The sequence below is a fragment of the Silene latifolia genome, chromosome Y, assembly GCF_048544455.1.
Source record: "Silene latifolia isolate original U9 population chromosome Y, ASM4854445v1, whole genome shotgun sequence".
Classification (NCBI taxonomy): Eukaryota; Viridiplantae; Streptophyta; class Magnoliopsida; order Caryophyllales; family Caryophyllaceae; genus Silene; species Silene latifolia.
In genome coordinates this window covers 186,836,317-186,855,855 of record NC_133538.1, presented here as the reverse complement: position 1 = coordinate 186,855,855, position 19,539 = coordinate 186,836,317, and the positions used below count along the sequence as shown (strand labels likewise).

The window sequence follows — 19,539 nt, the reverse complement described above, 5'->3', positions numbered from 1 at the left end:
TACTTGCATTGAATGTGGTGATTTTGACTATTTGGAGGATGAGTTGAGTGAATTGCCAACCAACTACCCATTTCATGTTCCTTCCATCCATCATTTCTCTTATGATTTTTGTCATAATGTTCTTGACATGCTTGTTCGGTCTTTTACTTGGGCGCTATTTCATTGTATAATCTTGTGTTGTTATCCATGCCTATTTATTTCTCACTCCCAAGAATTTGACCGACTTCTACGTGCTTTGAGTGCTAGTGATGATTTTCCATGAAATTGTTAATTAATAATCTTTGGTTTAATGGAGTTCCTCAATAACCGTTAGTTTGTATATTTGCATTCAGTATAATTTGCATTGTAATATATCTCACATGATTCATGTAGTTATTTGCATATAGACTAGAATTCATGCATAGTCACTAATGGCCAAACCTATTCATTTCTACACTAGAAATAGTGTTTAAATCGGTTTGGGGAGGTTTGATCATAAGCGACTTAAGCATTTATCATGCATCATATACTATAGTTTAGATTGCATTCATTTGTTATATATGTCATATAGAATTGCATTTAGTTAGAGCATGCATTCATTCATACCATATCATTGCATTTGTACTTCAATTTCCATAAAATCAAAAATTCAAAAACATGTTTTCCTTTTTATCCCTACTCCTACATGTACATTGAGGACAATGTCCAAAATAAAGTGGGGGATGGGAATTTATATTCCAAAATACATAAAAATTGAAAAATTTTGAAAAATCCCAAAAATATGTCTTTTAATTTCATAAAAACAAAAACCATAAAAATTTGAAAAATTGAAAAATCCAAAAACAAGTTCATTTCCTTTGTAGTGTAGTCATGTATATATTGTTGTATATATTGTGTTTGTTCATCCTTTTTCACATTGATTGACTACGCCACATCCGAGACATGAGGATATTGAAGACCGCATGGTATGATCTTTCCAATCTCCTTTTTCCTCTTTATGTTAATGACTATGTGGCTTTATTTTGATTAATGCGGTATAACAATGTGAACTTAGGACTTGCACTTAGATTATATGTCATATTAGTTGGTAGAATCATATGCATTAGGATGTTTATATGTTAGTTGCATCATGGCATGTAGTTGCATGTTAGAAAAATTTTGCGAAACCATCTACTTGGGAAACTTGACAAGTGTATATAGGCCCTAGTAAATGCTTTTTCTTACTTTGCTTTTAAGAATACTTGTAAAACACCCTAGGATGTGTCATGCTAGTATCCTTTGACCTATGGATTAAGGCCAAGTCAAGAGTACCTTGTGGTGTGATAACTCCTTGGCTACCGTTTATTCCAAGGTGACCCTTGAAACCATGCATCCATCCATCATCCATGTTCTACCATATTTTTGTCATCAAAGGGAATGGGCACAAAAACAAATCAATTTGAGTTCAATGAAATGAAAAGTGAAAGAAAGTTTGCAAAAATGCATCAAAAGAAAAGAGGAGTAAAAATAGACTCCTAAGCTTCAAATACAAGGCACCCTCGTTACTAATTGGGGTGACTTTGAAAATGTTCAAAAAGAAATGCAAAAAAGTTGTCAAGTATTGAAATGCCAAAAATCAAAAAGAAATGGCAAAGAAAGTGTTCTCAAATGTTATATGCCACAAGAAATTGGGGGGGGGGGGGGGGGAAACAAAAACAAAAGCAAACTCCCAAAAATGAAACTCAAATACTATCGATCCCTTTATCCATTGTATCCATTTTTGTGCATGGTAGAGAGGGGACGACCCTTCTTCTTGTTTAGGCAAGAGGGGGAATTCCGTGATACTCCAGTGTTTCTAACGCCATAGGAAGTCTACTCTTGACAAAAGCATTTAACGATTGAGGACAAAGGTACCCTAGCTTGACACATTTTGGAGGTGATTTATTGGTATCCTTCTAGGCTTAGTAGTTTGAAGAAATTGCATCTATGAAGGATTGTGTACCCTTGAATTGCTTCCCTTGTAGATAATTTCCGCCACTTGATGAGGGAGTGGCTATTCTTTTTGTAGATGCATCCATTATATGTTTTTGTGTGCTTAATGATTGGATGTGTCGCCATTTTGGCAAGACCCACCTTGCCTTGCAAGAAGGCATCCTACCTCATGGTTGTCTTGTTGTGAGTTGAAGGGGCGGAGTGAGACCCGCTAATTGTCTCATATCGGCTATATTATTAGGATAGGTTAGTATTGGTCCTAGTCTTTGTCACCTCTTTACTCGGGACGAGCAAAGGTTCGGTTTGGGGATATTTGATGTGACCATAATTGGCGCATATTTAGCCCCCGAATTACCCTTGTTTCCATGCTTTTTAGTGCTTATTTGGGTCATTTCTTATCTTTAGTTCTTTGTTTTGCATATTCTTTGAGATTTTGATCCCTTGGTAGGAAAGGAGTAAGAATCTTGCATTTTCATGGCAAATCAAGACTAAATTGATCAAATTCAAGGACCAAGCATCAAGGAGAGACAAGATTAGAAGGCCTTTGTACATATCATAGTAGAAGAGCAATGTTGAGAAAGGATCCTTAAGTCCCCAAGGAATTTATGAAGAAAAGGGAAGAAAAAGAAGAAGTATCACGCTGACTGACAATCCGAGCGGATTGTCAGCAATCCGCCCGTCCCGCCTATCCACAATCCGAGCGTCCCAGTGGAATCCGCTCGGATTTCCCTCAAAGAATCCGCCCGGATTCCCTAGAATCCGCTCGGATTCCATCGCCCAAATCCGGCCGTCCCGACCCTAATCCGCCCGGATTCCTTCACAGCGCGGGTTGTCTTCTTCAAGCTACGAAAAGAGAAGCCCTTATCTCCAAAAATACCGGCTTCTCCTTGCTCTACTTTAAAAGTGTAATTACTAGTTTAGCCCTTAGTTAACCCTAATGCATCCTCCCTAATTTTCACTATAAATACCCCATTAGTCTAATTAGAGGAGCATGTTCTTCTTATCAATAATTAGTGTAGTTAATATCAATCAAATCTCTCTTCAATATTGTAATCAAGTTTTAATCCAAGTTTTAGTTCTTTAATCTCTCTTTTGTTCATCCTTTATTTTGGGTAATTGAAGATTATTTGGGTTATTATTGGGAGATTGACAACCTCTCAATCTAGCATTCAAGTACTTCTATTATTCTTGCTTTATTATTGGAATCATTAGTAGGTATAATCTCTTAATCCCTTTTTAATTATTGTTAATTACTTTCATTTATTCATCATGTTTCATATTGTTGGTATGATTGACAACCTTGCTAGCATGATCAACATGATAATGAGTGAGTAGTCTCTTAGCTAGGGTTAATGGGTGATTAGGGGAAACCAACATGGGGAATGATTCATGCTTAAATTAATATGCTTTTATATCTTATTTTCTTGCTTGTTTTGATCTCAACTCATGCACATGTTATATTTGATGAAATGCTAAGCCTATGAATCCTTGCATTTACTATCATCTCCTATCTTTTCAATGAGACTTGTAAGACATAACCCAACTCGAGTCTCATTAGACAATGCATGTTGTTGAGTAGGGAAGATTAAGTCGACTTGTAGGTGTTGTACAATCTAATCGATTCGGCTCCGGGACCCAAACTTTCCTAGGATTGTAAGATATAACCCAACTCAATCCATCACAACAATAATTGCTTGCTTATAATTTAAGAACATGTTTGTATGATCAATTCCCATGAATCCCCTATGACCCCATGATATCCTAGCATTTTTAATCAATTGTTTACATCTTTCCTTTTATTGCTTGTTTATTGCATCTATTAGATTAGAATCATCAACCCATTATAATTGTGACAACCCCAAGCACAACCATTATTAGATTGAATAATTTGAGTAACCACCATCCCATGGATCGACCTCGACTTACCACTAACTAGTTGTATGTTGAGTATTATAAATGTGTTTGATTGGATGAGTGACGACATCACCCCACGTCAAGTACCTTAAGTCAAGGGATGGTCTTTAAAGTTTAATTATAGTGACTTATCTATTTTAAAGTTCTTGAATTAATTTTATTCTTTTGGAAGTAAAGTTTAAGTTTTCTGTTTTGAAGGAATAAAAGTGTGGTTCACTTACGAACATTTGAATGATATACTTTGACTAATATACTATCCTTGGGATATTTTTAAGTTTGGAATAATTAAAGTAACGGCAAAGAATAATGAACTAAGGCATACGTGTTCTTATACAGCTATATAATTGGGTACCCTTGTGGGAGGTACATATTGTCGTAGAGTAATGTACATGTACTTAGACTGGGCCTACGAACTGTGTGATAAGACGAGTCCTGTTATAGTTTGTTTTCTACTGAGTGGACTTGGAGTTGGTCACCTTTGCGTGACACTGGGTTCCCGAAACTAGTGTAAGATGCTGCGGTATCAAGGAGTATAGCTAAATTGAAAATCTAGCCTGAACTAAATTATTTCCATTCTGTCATTTGAAGAATTTTGCTTTTAAGCATGCAACACGATTATTTTAAGCGTGAGTTTGATAATTTATTTTAGTTACATATGTTTTTGATATCTCAATCTATTTTTGATATATTATTGCTTCCGTAACATTTATATCATGTGATATGGCTGGGAGAACGTCGAGTTACTCCCCACTAATTGTGGCTGTTATGTTAATAACATGACAGGTGTTAGCTTTGCTGGGGATTTCTGTGTGAGCTAGCGAGTAGTTTGCAGATCCTACTCTGTTTTTCTGCTTTCTTTTATGGTTTTAGTTTGAACACTTTGAGGAATTTTATTTTCGCCCTTTTTATAAAAGTGGCAATTGTTTAAACTTGATCATTTGTTTTTATTTTATCCTTGAGAATGTTATAAATTTTCAATTTATAACAGTTAGAACTTTTATCTTTGTGTATTTAATCTCATTCGACAGTGTTTCCGCCACTGTTTTGCACTAGATTTTATTGGGAATTACAGTTGGTATCAGATCATCACTGCTCCCGACGCTCACACTTTGATCTATAGGAAAATGTCTACTAAATGACTTGACACATTAAAATGAGATAGAGAGAGTTGGGTTGAAACCAATAAGGACTTGGATGTTAGTCTATGTGTTCTTGCAACTCAATGACGAGCATTGATTATGTGTTTCGTGCACATCTCATCGATGAGTGGACGTGGACGTGGTGCTTTTCCAAACCAGGACGTGGTCAACTGGACAAGCTTGAACTCAACCCCTAGATGGCTATAGTAGACAACATGGCGCTACAGGGAAAAAGAAAGGGTGGTTATCAATCAAACGTCAAACATACTCAAGCTGTTGATCAGATGGCGAAGAGCAAACTCACTTTCCCAGAAAGAGCAATGGATCCAGAGGTGATGACATTGTGGCTCAGGAAGATGGAAAAGCAGATTCAAGATGCCTTGCTATTTGTTACCTAGTGGTTGTGGCTGATCACCTGAGAAGACTAGTGGACACTACTATTGTTCTCACACGTAGATGCGCCCAAGTTTTTACTATGTTGGAGACTCGTTCTACCTTCTGGAGCTCAGGCATAGGAATATGGAAGAGTTCATAAAGTGCAAGCAGAATACTATGGTGATCCAAGAGTCCAGACATGCTTTATCAACTGGTTCACCTTGCTACTGAGATGTTGTTTGGGTTGAGTAGTCCTTAGAACGGATCTAAGAGGAAGATGATGATGCTCCTGTTGCTGCTGCTCTTAAGAGATCTTCTTTTCTTTCTTTCTTTCTTTCTTTCTTTCTTTCTTTCTTTCTTTCTTTCTTTCTTTCTTATTTCCCTTTTTTCATTTTCTTCTTCTGGTCATGCCTTGATGTTCTGATCCACTGGAGTCCTGGTAGTCTTCTTCCCTCTTTTTGAATTTCCTTAAATTCTTCTGGTGGTCGAGGACCTCTCCTTTCACCACTCCTACATCTTTGGTTACTCCTAAACTTCTTTAAAACCCCTCTCTCTTGTTGATAGGAGAGAATTATCGTTTCTTTGTCTCATATTCTTGGGAGTGAATCTTTGTTTGCGATTCCTCTACCTTGTTATCTATTCTTTTAAGATTCCTTGGTTAGAGTGGCCCTCTTGGAGAGCTTTGATTGGAGTTAAGTAGTGTTTGAGGTTTAGTGAAGCATTGTTACTTAGGGTTTGAGGATAGTGAGTTTTACCCTTATCGTCTATCTTGTAAGAGCTTTTATTTCTTGAGGATTAACTTGAATGGTGAGTAGTGGATTATGGAGTTAGGAGTTTAGCTTATCAGTTGGCTTTGGATTATAGATAACTTGCACATTCTCGACATTAGAAGTGATTGAGACTTTTATAGTAACCATGTATCATTATCGATTGACCTAGATTAATATCACTTTCTGTTTTTATGGACTTAGATCTTTGAGTTCTGATGACAAGTTCTAACCTATGAACTTTTGGAGGTATGACTTAACTTTATTTAGGTTGTTTAGTGTTAACCTTGAGAATAAGGAGTGTCTTAGCCCAACTGCAGTTTGGATTGAGTATATTGATTTGAAGAATTATGAACCTGAAGTTGGGAACTATGTATACCTATCATATCTTAATGTCTTAACCTTAGTACAGGTATTTCTCTGAGGAATATTTTGGTCCGAATTACCTTAAAGGAAATTGTTGTTTGATGACCTTATATGATCGAAATTGTTGCTTGGTTGAGTTCTTAACCCTCTAATTTTTGCAGTGTTATGATTGTGAATTTAATTATTTACTAAGATACCTTTATATTCATTTGATGGACTCCTAAGAATTCTCCTTTGGATATCACTCTGTGGATAATAGTAACAAATTAGTGTGTTCGATTGAGAGGTGCGTTGTTAGATGGTGGATTTTTGTTTGGTGTTCCATAACTCGAGAAACCTTATGATTTTAGTAACCTTGTTGCTTTGGTGGTGAGTTCGGAATAGTAAAATCCTTTGAGTGTGTTATGCCTTATTAGGCTATTTTGGGTTTCGATTATATCTTGAGTGCGGACTTGATGAGTTTAGAACAGTTTTAAGGGCCTTATCAGTTAACTGGATTAGTTCTGTTTTGATAACCTATGGAATTTTGGTTAGTAAGAGTGGGGTTTGGACTACTTGATGGATTCTTACCATGCTATTCTTAGGGGTTGCGCAAGTATGTAAGGTTTTGGATGAATGTTGTACCTATTGATAATCTTGGAGATGTAGACTAGGAAGTTTGGAAACTTTGAACTTAACAACTTAGTTGCCTGGTGTTACTAAGCTTGGTGTTGGTTTCAATGGAAATAGGAAAGCTGGAGTTTCATAGAGGAATTGTACCAAGAATCTCGAGATGATTATCCCCTTTCATAGTCCTTGAGAGAGTTATATATGACTCTTAAATCTTTCTTTCCCTATCCTTCTCACGAGCATCTGATTGCTCAGATGCTCCAGGTGTTATCAACTTTCTCTCCCTTACATTAGTTTCAAAACTTTTGTTTTGATTTACCGTTGACCTTTTTCCTCGGATATTTCCATCTTATATAAGAGTTTTGACTGCTGCAAAATTTTGATTATTTAGTAAATTTTAACATTTTGAATTATGATTTCAAAGTTTTAAGTTTCACTTTTGATTTACTCTTAGTTAGTATTTAAATTTGATTTTGTTCCGAATTTGCTTAAAACTCGTTTGAAGTATTCCAGAATTGTTTCAAATATTTAGATGCCTTGAAAAACATTCAAAAGTGATGTTGTATTTAAAAATTCGATTTCTCCAAAGGTTTTAAGTAAAATTTACACAACTTATTTTGGAATTCGATGTTGGTTGGATGCTAGGACTTGTCATTAAAGATGTCTAATGACTGCCCAGTACTTGCTAACGTTTGGTTTTGAGATTTGATTTTTCAAATGTTAGCTTGCCTTTATCTTGGATTACAGAATTCTTGTTCGTGACAAGTATTCTCTCGCACCAAGATATTAGCTAGACAAGTGATTTCGAGACAAGTAGTTTCTAATTGTTCAATATTGAAAATTAGTTTAATAACTGTTTTGATCTCACCAAAGACTTTTCAAATATATTTGTCAGCTGAAATGTTTTAAAAGTCTTTGTTCTTCAAATCTTATTTTTTGTACTTCCAAGTTTCGAGGACGAAACTATTTCTTAGTGGGGGAGGTTGTAACACCCGCAATTTTCTAAGCTCGCTTATTTAATTTTTGTTTATAAGATTTAAATTTAAATACTTATATTTACCGATTTTGTACCAATCGTTAATTAATGCCGTTTTAAATCTTATTTCACTCCGATTTCTTCTCGGACCGACTTTTTATTTAAGTGACATTTTTGTAAAATGGGAAAATTTATATGGGCCGGTTTTCTTCTTATTTGGTATGTGTATTTTGATAAATAAAACAAATGGTTTAGTTATCTTTGTTTATCAAATTGTAAGATATTTATATTATCTTAACTTTAATTGTTTTATAAGAAACATGAGAAGATAATTTTTTTTCTTGGGTGTTATCCCTTGCCTTGGTCGGTTATATTGGGATAGAAAAGAGGGATATTTTTTTTACTCATTCATTTCACCCATTTATTTTACCTTTTTGTCCATATTCATTTAAAATTTTCACACTCACAAATAACGAGAATTTAACCCTAATTCTTCCTTGAAGGCTTCGTGACACATAGTCACCATAATTTCATAATCATTTCTTGTCATATACGACGTTAATATTTTACGTACATGCCTACCTTCTCGCTTCTTTATTTCAAAATTCTACGTACGTGCTTGCCATCTTGCTTCTTTATTAAGATTGATCGTCTTTCATCTCCTTTCATCCTAATTCTAAGGGGTTCACGGGGATCCATTTGAAGGCTAGTATCATATTGATTCGGATCCGAAATAAGGTAACTACGACGTTACTCGGTATTGCATTGATTAATTGTTGTAGTTGTTTATATTATTGCATTTTTTTGTGGTTTTATAAAGATTTATTCATTAATATGATTTCCGAACCATATTATTTCTGATCCCTTGATGTTTATAAATTATTTTGAATATGTATAAATTTTATTTTGTTAATAGGAATTTATTTGGTTGATTTGCAAGTTTTGTGATTAAACCGATTAATATGATATAAGGATGGTATAAATTCGTTTTTATGATTTCCAGGAGGTGTAAATTATTTTTCTGGGTTAAATGATAGATTTTAAGATACCATGAATTTTCGTGGTAATTGTTTTGGAGTTTTATTATTTAATTCGTAATTTAAAGTATTGATGCAGTTTCTGCAATTATAGCGATTCTGTTCGGTTTTACTTATGTAAAAAATACTAAATCAAATTATTAATTCACGAAATTTTAATATGTGGTATAGACATGGAGTATTAGGTTGTGTATAAAATTTTAGGTCTTGAATAATTATTTTCGATTTATGATGTATTTTACAAGTTTGATGAAAACCGTTGTTAAATATGTCAAATATGTTTGTCTGTTTTTAAAAATCAGATCACCTGTTTTATTTTTCGAATTTGCACAAATGTAAAGAATAGACACTTGTTATTTCTAAGGAGTCGTTTGGTTCGTTAAGGGAATTGAAGTTCCAAGGAATTAAGATATCCCATGATTTTGTAAATCACGTGAAATGAAAGAAAGTTGTATGATTGGAATGTGGGAAGTAAATTCCACAGGAATTCCCACTTACCTAGGGGATCTAGGTAAGCAACTTCCCACATCATGGAGGAATTGAAATTCCTATGGAACTTCAATTCATGTGATTTGGAGCAAACAAACAACTTACCCATTTTGCAAATCCCATGAGTTACAATTCATGTGATTTAGAATGGGTAACCAAACAACCCCTAAGTCTAGAATCTACACAAAAGGTTTAATAAATTTTCATTGTACGGTTTGCTCAGAAACAATTATTTATGAACAGCTCGAATGTTAACTGTGAATCTGTCATCAGTCGAAAGAATAATTCGTAAACTGACCTTTCCTTATGAACCAATGGCTAATATTTTTCTCACATAAACTTTATAATGTCTAGTTATGTTTAAAATTATGTCTTGCCTTCAAATATTTTCTAATAATGGATTTATAAATTAAAACATTCCGGGGTCATTTTCTGACAGTTTTTAAAAATGAATTTTTAGACCCCTTATACTTTCATCATTTTAAGTTGGTCAACAAATTAAAGTTGTAGCTTAGAGCTACAGGAAACCATAAAAATTGGCCTTGCATCATTTCGATTTCTCTGTAATTAATTATGAATTTTACGATACTGTTGTTCAGTTTTATAAACTAATATAGAACTCTGTCTCATTAAAGCCCATGAAATAAGTCTTTACTAAAGTACCTTAAGTCAAGGGATGATCTTTAAAGTTTAATTACAGTGAATTATCTATTTTAAAGTTCTTGAATTAATTTGATACTTTTGGAAGTAAAGTTTAAGTTTTCTGTTTTGAAGGAACAAAAGTGTGGTTCACTTACGAATATTTGAATGATATACTTTGAATAATATACTATCCTTGGGATATTTTTAAGTTTCGAATAATCAAAGTAAGGGCAAAGAATAATGAACTAAGGCATACGGGTTCTTATACAGTGATGTGACCATAATTGGCGCATATTTAGCCCCCGAATTAGCCTTGTTTCCATGCTTTTTAGTGCTTATTTGGGTCATTTCTTATCTTTAGTTCTTTGTTTTGCATATTCTTTGACAGTTTTATCCCTTGGTAGGAAAGGAGTAAGAATCTTGCATTTTCATGGCAAAACGAGACCAAATTGATCGAATTCAATGACCAAGCATCAAGGAGAGACAAGATTAGAAGGCCTTTGTACATATCATAGTAGAAGAGCAATGTTGAGGAAAGATCCTTGAGTCCCCAAGGAAATCCCCAAGGAATTTATGAAGAAAAGGGAAGAAAAGAAGAAGTTACTATCTTTGATGACAATCCGAGCGGATTGTCAACAATCCGCCCGTCCAGCCTCTGCACAATCCGAGCGTCCCGTGCCAGAATCCGCTCGGATTCCCCCTCAACAATCCGACCGGATTCCCCAGAATCCGCTCGGATTCCACCGCCCAAATCCGGCCGTCCCGACCTTATTCCGCCCGGATTTCTTCACAGCACGGGTTGTCTTCTTCAAGCTACGAAAAGAGAAGCCCTTCTCTCGAAAAAATACCGGTCCTCCTTGCTCAACTTAAAAATTGTAATTACTAGTTTAGCCCTTAGTTAACCCTAATGCATCCTCCCTAATTTTCACTATAAATACCCCATTAGGCTAATTAGAGGAGCATGTTCTTCTTATCAATAATTAGTGTAGTTAATATCAATCAAATCTCTCTTCAATATTGTAATCAAGTATTAATCAAGTTTTAATCCAAGTTTTAGTTCTTTAATCTCTCTTTTGTTCATCCTTTATTTTGGGTAATTGAAGATTATTTGGGTTATTATTGGGAGATTGACAACCTCTCAATCTAGCATTCAAGTACTTCTATTATTCTTGCTTTATTATTGGAATCATTAGTAGGTATAATCTCTTAATCCCTTTTTAATTATTGTTAATTACTTTCATTTATTCATCATGTTTCATATTGTTGGTATGATTGACAACCTTGCTAGCATGATCAACATGATAATGAGTGAGTAGTCTCTTAGCTAGGGTTAATGGGTGATTAGGGGAAACCAACATGGGGAATGATTCATGCTTAAATTAATATGCTTTCATGTTTTATTTGCTTGCTTTTTTTGATCTCAACTCATGCACATGTTATATTTGATGAAATTCTAAGCCTATGAATCCTTGCATTTACTATCATCTCCTATCTTTTCAATGAGACTTGTAAGACATAACCCAACTCGAGTCTCATTAGATCATGCATGTTGTTGAGTAGGGAAGATTAAGTCGACTTGTAGGTGTTGTACAATCTAATCGATTCGGCTCCGGGACCCAAACTTTCCTAGGATTGTAAGATATAACCCAACTCAATCAATCACAACAATAATTGCTTGCTTATAATTTGAGAACATGTTTGTATGATCATATCCCATGATTCCCCTATGAACCCATGACACCCTAGTGCCTTTAATCAATTGTTTACAGCCCTTTTTATTCATCTTGCTTGTTTATTTTCATTGTTATTCTAGTTTAGTAACCTTCTACATCAACCCAATTTGTGACACCCCTTAGACACCGCTAGTTACAATAGAAATCTCATTTCAACTCCCGTCCCTTGGGATCCGACCTTTACTTGCCTCTTTACTAATTGTAGAGTTGCTTGTTAAGCTATAAATTGTGTTTTGATTCGACCGTGACCAACGACCACATCTTAATTTGTGAACACTTAGCGGGATCGCATAAAAAATGGCGCCGTTGCCGGGGACGGTGTTTGTTTGACTTAGATTTCTTTTTATTGTTATTAGTTGTGTCTTTCTTCACCTTGAGGAAGTAAAACTCCTCAAGGTTTGTTCTAATTGTTTTTGAGTTGTTTGATATTTTGCATGTCTAGAAGGTTACAAAGTGATTTGTTACATTTTGACCGTGAAATCGAAAGAACCTTGACGAACAATAGGAGACTTGTTAGGAGGAATTTGAGAGGTGTTGGTGAAGTTGTTCAACCCACTAGTGAGTTTGTCAATCCTTTCGCAATAGAAGGAGAAGAAAACCCATTACACAATACCCCACAAAATCCGCCTACAATGCCAAAATTCTCGTCACACTCCGTACCCACCGAGGAGAATCTACCGAATGGTACTCCTACACCGCAACATCTCACCGGAAATTTTATTGCCAAGTCCGCCTTCATCCAACTAGTTGAGAGGAGCCAATTTGGGGGGATGCCTAGTGAGGATCCTCATTCTCATATGGAAACCTTTTGCGATTATTGTGATGTTATCTCTCAAATGGGCGTGACTCAAGACCAAATTAGATGGGTCTTATTTCCTTTTTCCTTAATCGGCACCACAAAGCAATGGTTGAAGGGCCTTGATAAGGCCACCCTTGGAATAGATTCTTGGAAGAAGTTGGCTCTAGCTTTCTACAAAAAATTCTACCCACCGGAAAAGACCAACATGCTAAGAGCTCAAATTACGGGGTTTAAGCAAAGGGATGAAGAGTCTTTGTATGAAGCTTGGGAGCGGTTCAAGGGAATTTGTCGCTCATGTCCTTACCATGGACTTAGCGAATGGTTTTTGGTACAACAATTTTGGAATGGTTTATATGAAGATTCTAGGAACATTCTCAATATGGGATCGAATGGGATGTTCACCGAGGTTGATGACAACCAAACTTGGAGCAAAATTGAAGAGATGGCAATCCACAATTCACAATATAGTAGGCCTCGCAAGGCTACTAGAGGAGGAAAGTATGAAGTGGACGCCGTTACTCAATTAGGTGCCCAACTAAACTCCCATATCGATACAATCAACTTGAAGTTTGAACTAGCTATGGCTAGACTTGAGGAAAACTCAAAATCATCGAAGCATCATGTCAATGCCATGACGGCATCCTCATCAATCCCAAGTGGGATATGTGAGAATTGTGGAACTTTGGGTCATGACCCAAGTGAGTGTAGGGGAACAACCGAACAAGTTAATGCTTTCCAAGCATATAAAAGTGGTACCCCTTATTCATATTTTTACAATGAAAACACCAAGTTCCATCCAAATCTCTCATACAAAAGCCAAAATGTTCAAAACCCTCAAACAACATACACTCCACCACCCATGAGAAACCAAAATCAAAGACCCTTTTACAATCAAAACCAAGGTTACCAAAATCAAAATCCATACAATCACCAAAATGACCAAGGTTTTGATGTCCAAAAAGCGGTCCTCCAAATGCAAAAGAATCAACAAGAATTTTTCACCCAAATGCAAAAAGATAGCCAAGCAAAAGAAACCACCATCAACAACATTCTAGCTCACACCAAGATGTTGGAAACACAATTGACTCAACTAGCATCTTCAAGCTCACAAAGACAAAAGGGGCAATTACCACCTCAAAGTAATCCCCCTAGACATGAAACGGTTAGTGCCATTCACTTGAGAAGTGGTACAAGGTATGAAGCACCGAAGAAGCAAGTTGAGGATGAAGTTGTGGAAGCTAGTGAAAAGGAAGAAATTGTGCAAAACTCCAAAGATGGATAATCATCAAAAGAAGAAAGTTCAAAGAAAAATGAAGACAAGTCCAAAGAGAAGGAGCCCATTGTGATTAGACTTCCTTTTCCAAGCGTCAAGCCAAGCCCAAATTTGATGATCAACTTGGAAAATTCATGGAAATTGTGAAGAATTTAGAAGTCTCAATTCCTTTCACGGAATTAATCAATCACGTTCCGGCCTATGCGAAGTACATGAAAGATATCCTCACAAAGAAGAAGTCAATCCGGAAACTTGAGACTATCGCCTTCACTAAGGTGAGTAGTGCAATACTTCAAGGGAGTTCACCTCCAAAGTTAAAGGATCCGGGAAGCTTCTCAATACCGTGTACCATTGGCGACACGACAATCAACAAAGCCTTATGTGATCTAGGGGCTAGTGTGAGTGTCATGCCATACTCGGTAAGTAAAAGGTTGGGGATGGGAGAGCTTAAATGCACCAACATCACACTCCAAATGGCCGATAGATCGACGAAGACACCGTTAGGGATATGGGAAGATGTCCCCGTGCGAATTGGGAAGTTTTTCATCCCGGTGGACTTTGTCATTGTTGATATGGAGGAAGATTCCAACATTCCAATCATCCTAGGAAGACCTTTCCTACACACCGCCGGTGCGGTGATTGATGTGAAACATGGAGAGCTCACTCTAGAAGTGGGAGATGAAAGCATAACTTTTAATCTTGACAAGACTATGAGAGCTCCTCGTTTGCATGAGCCATGTTTCATGATTGATCATTATGGCCGAAAAGATGAAAGGAAGAAATCGGAACTCCAATGGAGGAAGAAAATTGAAGATGCTCCATTCAAAGAGAAAGTGAATAGTAACAAGGAGAGCTTGCAAAGCTCATCAAAATCAACCAAGGAAGAAGAGGATGGCCTCATTGGCCAAGAGAAGAAATTGGGAGAGTTGTCTCCATCTAAGCAAGAGATTTTCAATGATCAACTCAATGAAGTTTGTGGTTTTTGGGACGACGAATTTGAAGGGATTTTTAATCCCTACATTGGACATGCCATCGATCATGATCAACAACAAGGGCCACGGTCTATTGAGGACCTCTACCATAATAATGAACAAGCTTTTGATTACTTCTTCAAGGTGTTGAGCAACATCAACAACACCTTGAACATGCCCCCTTGACATCTCATCAAGAATGAGAGTTTGGTGGAGTCCTCCCTAAACCACCACTTGTAAATATTTCTAACTCCCTAACTTACATTTCAATTCTTGTATTGCATTTTTTGTCATCTTTGGATTTTTATTTACTTTGATCAAAATAATTGTCATGTAAGAGAGAAGTGAGGGAGGGACTAACAATTTCAATTGATGTGTAGTGCTTTACCTTAGTGTGGGGATGGCAATTGCCTAGGCTATCCATGCCTTAGTAGTGCCCCCACAATGAAGAACACAAGACTTGAAAGAAAGAATGGAAGAATGATAAAGGGAATGCGCGTATGCGGGTGGAATCCGAATCCGTGTACATAGGGGAAGAATCCGAGCGGATTCCCAAGAATCCGCCCGTCTTATGCAATCCGAGCGTCCTGCGAAAAGACGCCCGTCTTGAACTGAGCTTAATTTCGAAATTTTCTTGACTGTTAAAGAATCCGAGCGGATTTCTGAAAATCCGCCCGTCCTGAAGAATCCGTCCGTCTTGTGAGAAAGACGCCCGTCTTTGCAGCTGAGGAAAACAAGCAAATTTCTCTGGATGAGAATCCGTCCGTCCTTGAGCAAATCCGCCCGTCCCGTGTTCAGCAAATCCGAGCGGATTGTACCAAATCCGCCCGTCTTTAGGCGAGTTTTTGCAAAGGTAGAAGAAGCAGAATCCGCACGGATTGAGCCTAATCCGCACGGATTGCCCCTGCAGTTTTGAAATTTTTGGTCTCTTTATAACCCCTCCCACCTTCATTCATTCATTCATTCATTCATTCATAAACACTACCCACAACATCAAAACCCTCATCCTCTCCATCATAAAAATAAAAACCCTCAACAACATTCACCAAAATCAAATCAAACCATCCTTCCAACAACAAATTAATCACTCCATCTTCAACAAAAATCAAAACCAAGAACAAAATCTTCAACCTTTGAGTCGATTTTTGTTTTCATAAAGGCAAAGCCTTTCACCTTCAAATCGATTTGGGCATACTACAAATTGAAGATTTTTCACTCTTTTCTTGGTTAAGCTCATCAATGGCAAGGACTAAGGGAGCAACAAAGGCAACAAAGGCACCAAAGGCTAAGGCACTCTCACAAAGGCAAAAGGCTCTTCAAACAAAGAAAGCTTTGGCTATGGTGGTGGCAACACCAAACTTGGAAGTGCAACAACAACAACAACCTTCTATGGGACCATCAACATCTTCTACTCCGGTAATTAATCAACTTTTGCATTATCCGGAGGTAACTTTTATTTCCGATACCCATAGAAATACCTTTGTCAAGTTTGCTATGAAATTTATTCAATCCACCAAATTCATATGTAAAGATGCCTTGGAAAAATTGGGTGTTCTTGAACAAACAAAAGCCTTTTTCAATGCCATGGGGTTGAAGAAATTGTTTGAAACAAAGGAATTGACATACCCCTCACTTGTCTTGGAATTTTTAAGTTCTTTTAAAGTCACCAAAGTTGAGAATAGGGAAAATCACGAGTTTCGTCTAGCTAATGTTAGTAGACACATTACCTTTACGGAATTAGGTTAAACTTTGGGTCTTAGAGATGAATCGAGTTATCTTAAGCATTATGGGAAGTATGACCCCGAGCCTCTTTGGGAGGCAATCTCCAGGAAGAAATTTGAGGATTTTCATGCATGTCGTGCTCTTTTGGTCCATCATCCGGGCATAAGAGTATGGCACAAGGTTGTGGGAAATACCATAATTGCTAGGAAAGACACCAATCATTTCACAAGACTTGATTTTATTCTCCTTGAATCGGCTTTGAATATCGGAAGAATTCACACCAAGCCTTACAATTCTTTGAGGCTCTTGGTAGAAAGATGGCTTAATGTTGATAATGGGAAGAAGGGCACGACCGTTATTGTCAATGGCGGCCTAGTCACGGTCCTAGCTAAGCACTTTGATCCTAATTTCAATAAGGATAAGAAGTACAAAGCAAAGGAAGGTGGCCATCTTATTGATATGCATATTATGATTAACAAGTTCAAGTGGGTTGCCCATAACCCCCTTGACACTAAGTATGGATGGCTAACTAGTGAAGCTAGATCGTTCACCTTGCCCTCGAAGATTTGTCGCCTAAGTGTCCACCGGACCAATTATCTACTTCCCCTTTCCGAAGAAGCCGAGTATATCATTCAACAACAAAAGGGTGATATTGAAACCCCCTGCTCTTCCATTGTCATACCACCTTACCCCTTTGAGTATGAAGAGTTCAAGCCGGAAGGAATTGAAATTGGGAAAGAATATGTGACTGTTCTCATGCAAGCAATGCACAAGCAAGCCCATGAAGATCGGAAAAATTCGTATTTGGCTCAATATCCACCCCTCCTACATCTAGCTAGGCAAGGACTCCTTGATCCATCTTGTCATTTGCCTAGTTGGGCGGATAGAGAAGTCTTATTTTCGGGTGCATCTAGGGACGTGGTGGGAGACAATGAGGTTGTTGGAAATGATGAAGAAGTTGATGATAATATTGAGGAAGAAGCAATGGAAGAAGAAAGGGATGGTGAAGATGATGAGCAAGATGAGGAAGAAAGTGAAGAAGCAAATGACAAGGAAAGTGGCAATGTGACCACTTCTCATGAGGGAAGTGGTGATGATGATAGCATGATGGAAGACTAGCAAGCCTTGGAGACTCCTACACTCCCATGGTTTGTCTATATCTCCTTGTATTTTATTTCATTTTGATCATTGTTGGTATAAGTCCTAGCAACATCAAAGGACTCACACCTCGGTACCATTGAGGTGTTCTTATTTTATTGTTCCCATTTGTAAAATCCAAAATGACAAATTAGTTTCATGCATAGCATAGTGTGTGCATGAACTATACCCATCCTTGGACATTAGCAATAGTGTCTCACTCGGTTTGGGGAAGTTAATGCATACGCAACGGGAGGTAATCTAAATTATCCTCTCCGTCATAACAAAAACCATGCATCATGTAGTGTAGCTTAGTATAGATTGCATTTAGTATAGAAATCATGCATCATCTTTGCATAATTTCCATCATTTTGGCCATTGAGGACAATGCCCATATTAGTGTGGGGATGGGAATTCTAACATTTAACTCTTATTCAAAAAAATCATAAAAATTGAAAAAATTGAAAAACCCAAAAAACAAGTTCATTTCCTTTGTATATATTGCTTTGTATATATTGTGTTTGTTTTATCCTTGTTTACATTGATTGACTACGCCACATCCGAGACATGAGGATATTGAAGACCGCATGGTATGATCTTTCTAATCTCCTTTTTCCTCTTTATGTTAATGACTATGTGGCTTTATTTTGATTGATGCGGTATAACAATGTGAATCTAGGACTTGCATTTAGATTATATGTCATATTAGTTGATAGAATCATATGCATTAGGATGTTTATATGTTAGTTGCATCATGGCATGTAGTTGCATGTTAGAAAAATTTTGTGAAACCGTCTATTTGGGAAGCTTGACAAGTGTATATAGGCCCTAGTAGATGCTTTTTCTTCTTAAGACTTTGCTTGTTAGAATACTTGTAAAACACCCTAGGATGTGTCATGCTAGTATCCTTTGACCCATGGATTAAGGCCTAGTCAAGAGTACCTTGTGGTGTGATAACTCCTTGGCTACCGTTTATTCCAAGGTGACCCTTGAAACCATGCATCCATCATCCATGTTCTACCATATTTTTGTCAACAAAAGGGAATGGGCACAAAAAAAAATCAATTTGAGTTCTAAGAAATGAAAAATGAAAGAAAGTTTGCAAAAATGCATCAAATGAAAAGAGGAGCAAAAAATAGAACTCCTAAGCTTCAAATACAAGGCACCCTCGTTACTAATTGGGGTGACTTTGAAAATGTTCAAAAAGAAATGCAAAAAAAGTTGTCAAGTATTGAAATGCCAAAAATCAAAAGAAATGGCAAAGAAAGTGTTCTCAAATGTCAAATGCCACAAGAAATTGGGGGGAAAAACAAAAACAAAAACAAAAGCAAACTCCCAAAAGTGAAACTCAAATATCTATTGATCCCTTTATCCACCGTATCCATTTTTGTGCATGGTAGCACTACTACAGATACAACCTATAACAACGGGTAAAAACCGTTGTAAAATAAAAAAGCGGACGTTGTTAATGCGGCCGTTGTAGAAGGTATTTACAACGGTTTGCTTATTTAGTGAAACCTTTGTCTAAAGTATTCACCACGGTTAAAAGCCGTTGTTGTTGGGTGTTCTCCGTTGTGGAAAGTGTTTCAAAATTTTGGAGGGAATAATATAACAACGGTTGTCGTATGTATAACCGTTGT

The 19,539-nt window shown here is 36.8% G+C and overlaps 1 non-coding gene across 1 annotated transcript; it reads right to left on the bottom strand.

The window, feature by feature from the left end:
- Positions 1-13,001: 13,001 nt before the first annotated feature.
- Positions 13,002-13,108, bottom strand: LOC141635044 (small nucleolar RNA R71). Its single transcript, XR_012539752.1, has one exon. It is a non-coding gene; the product is annotated as a small nucleolar RNA R71 (small nucleolar RNA).
- Positions 13,109-19,539: the final 6,431 nt, after the last annotated feature.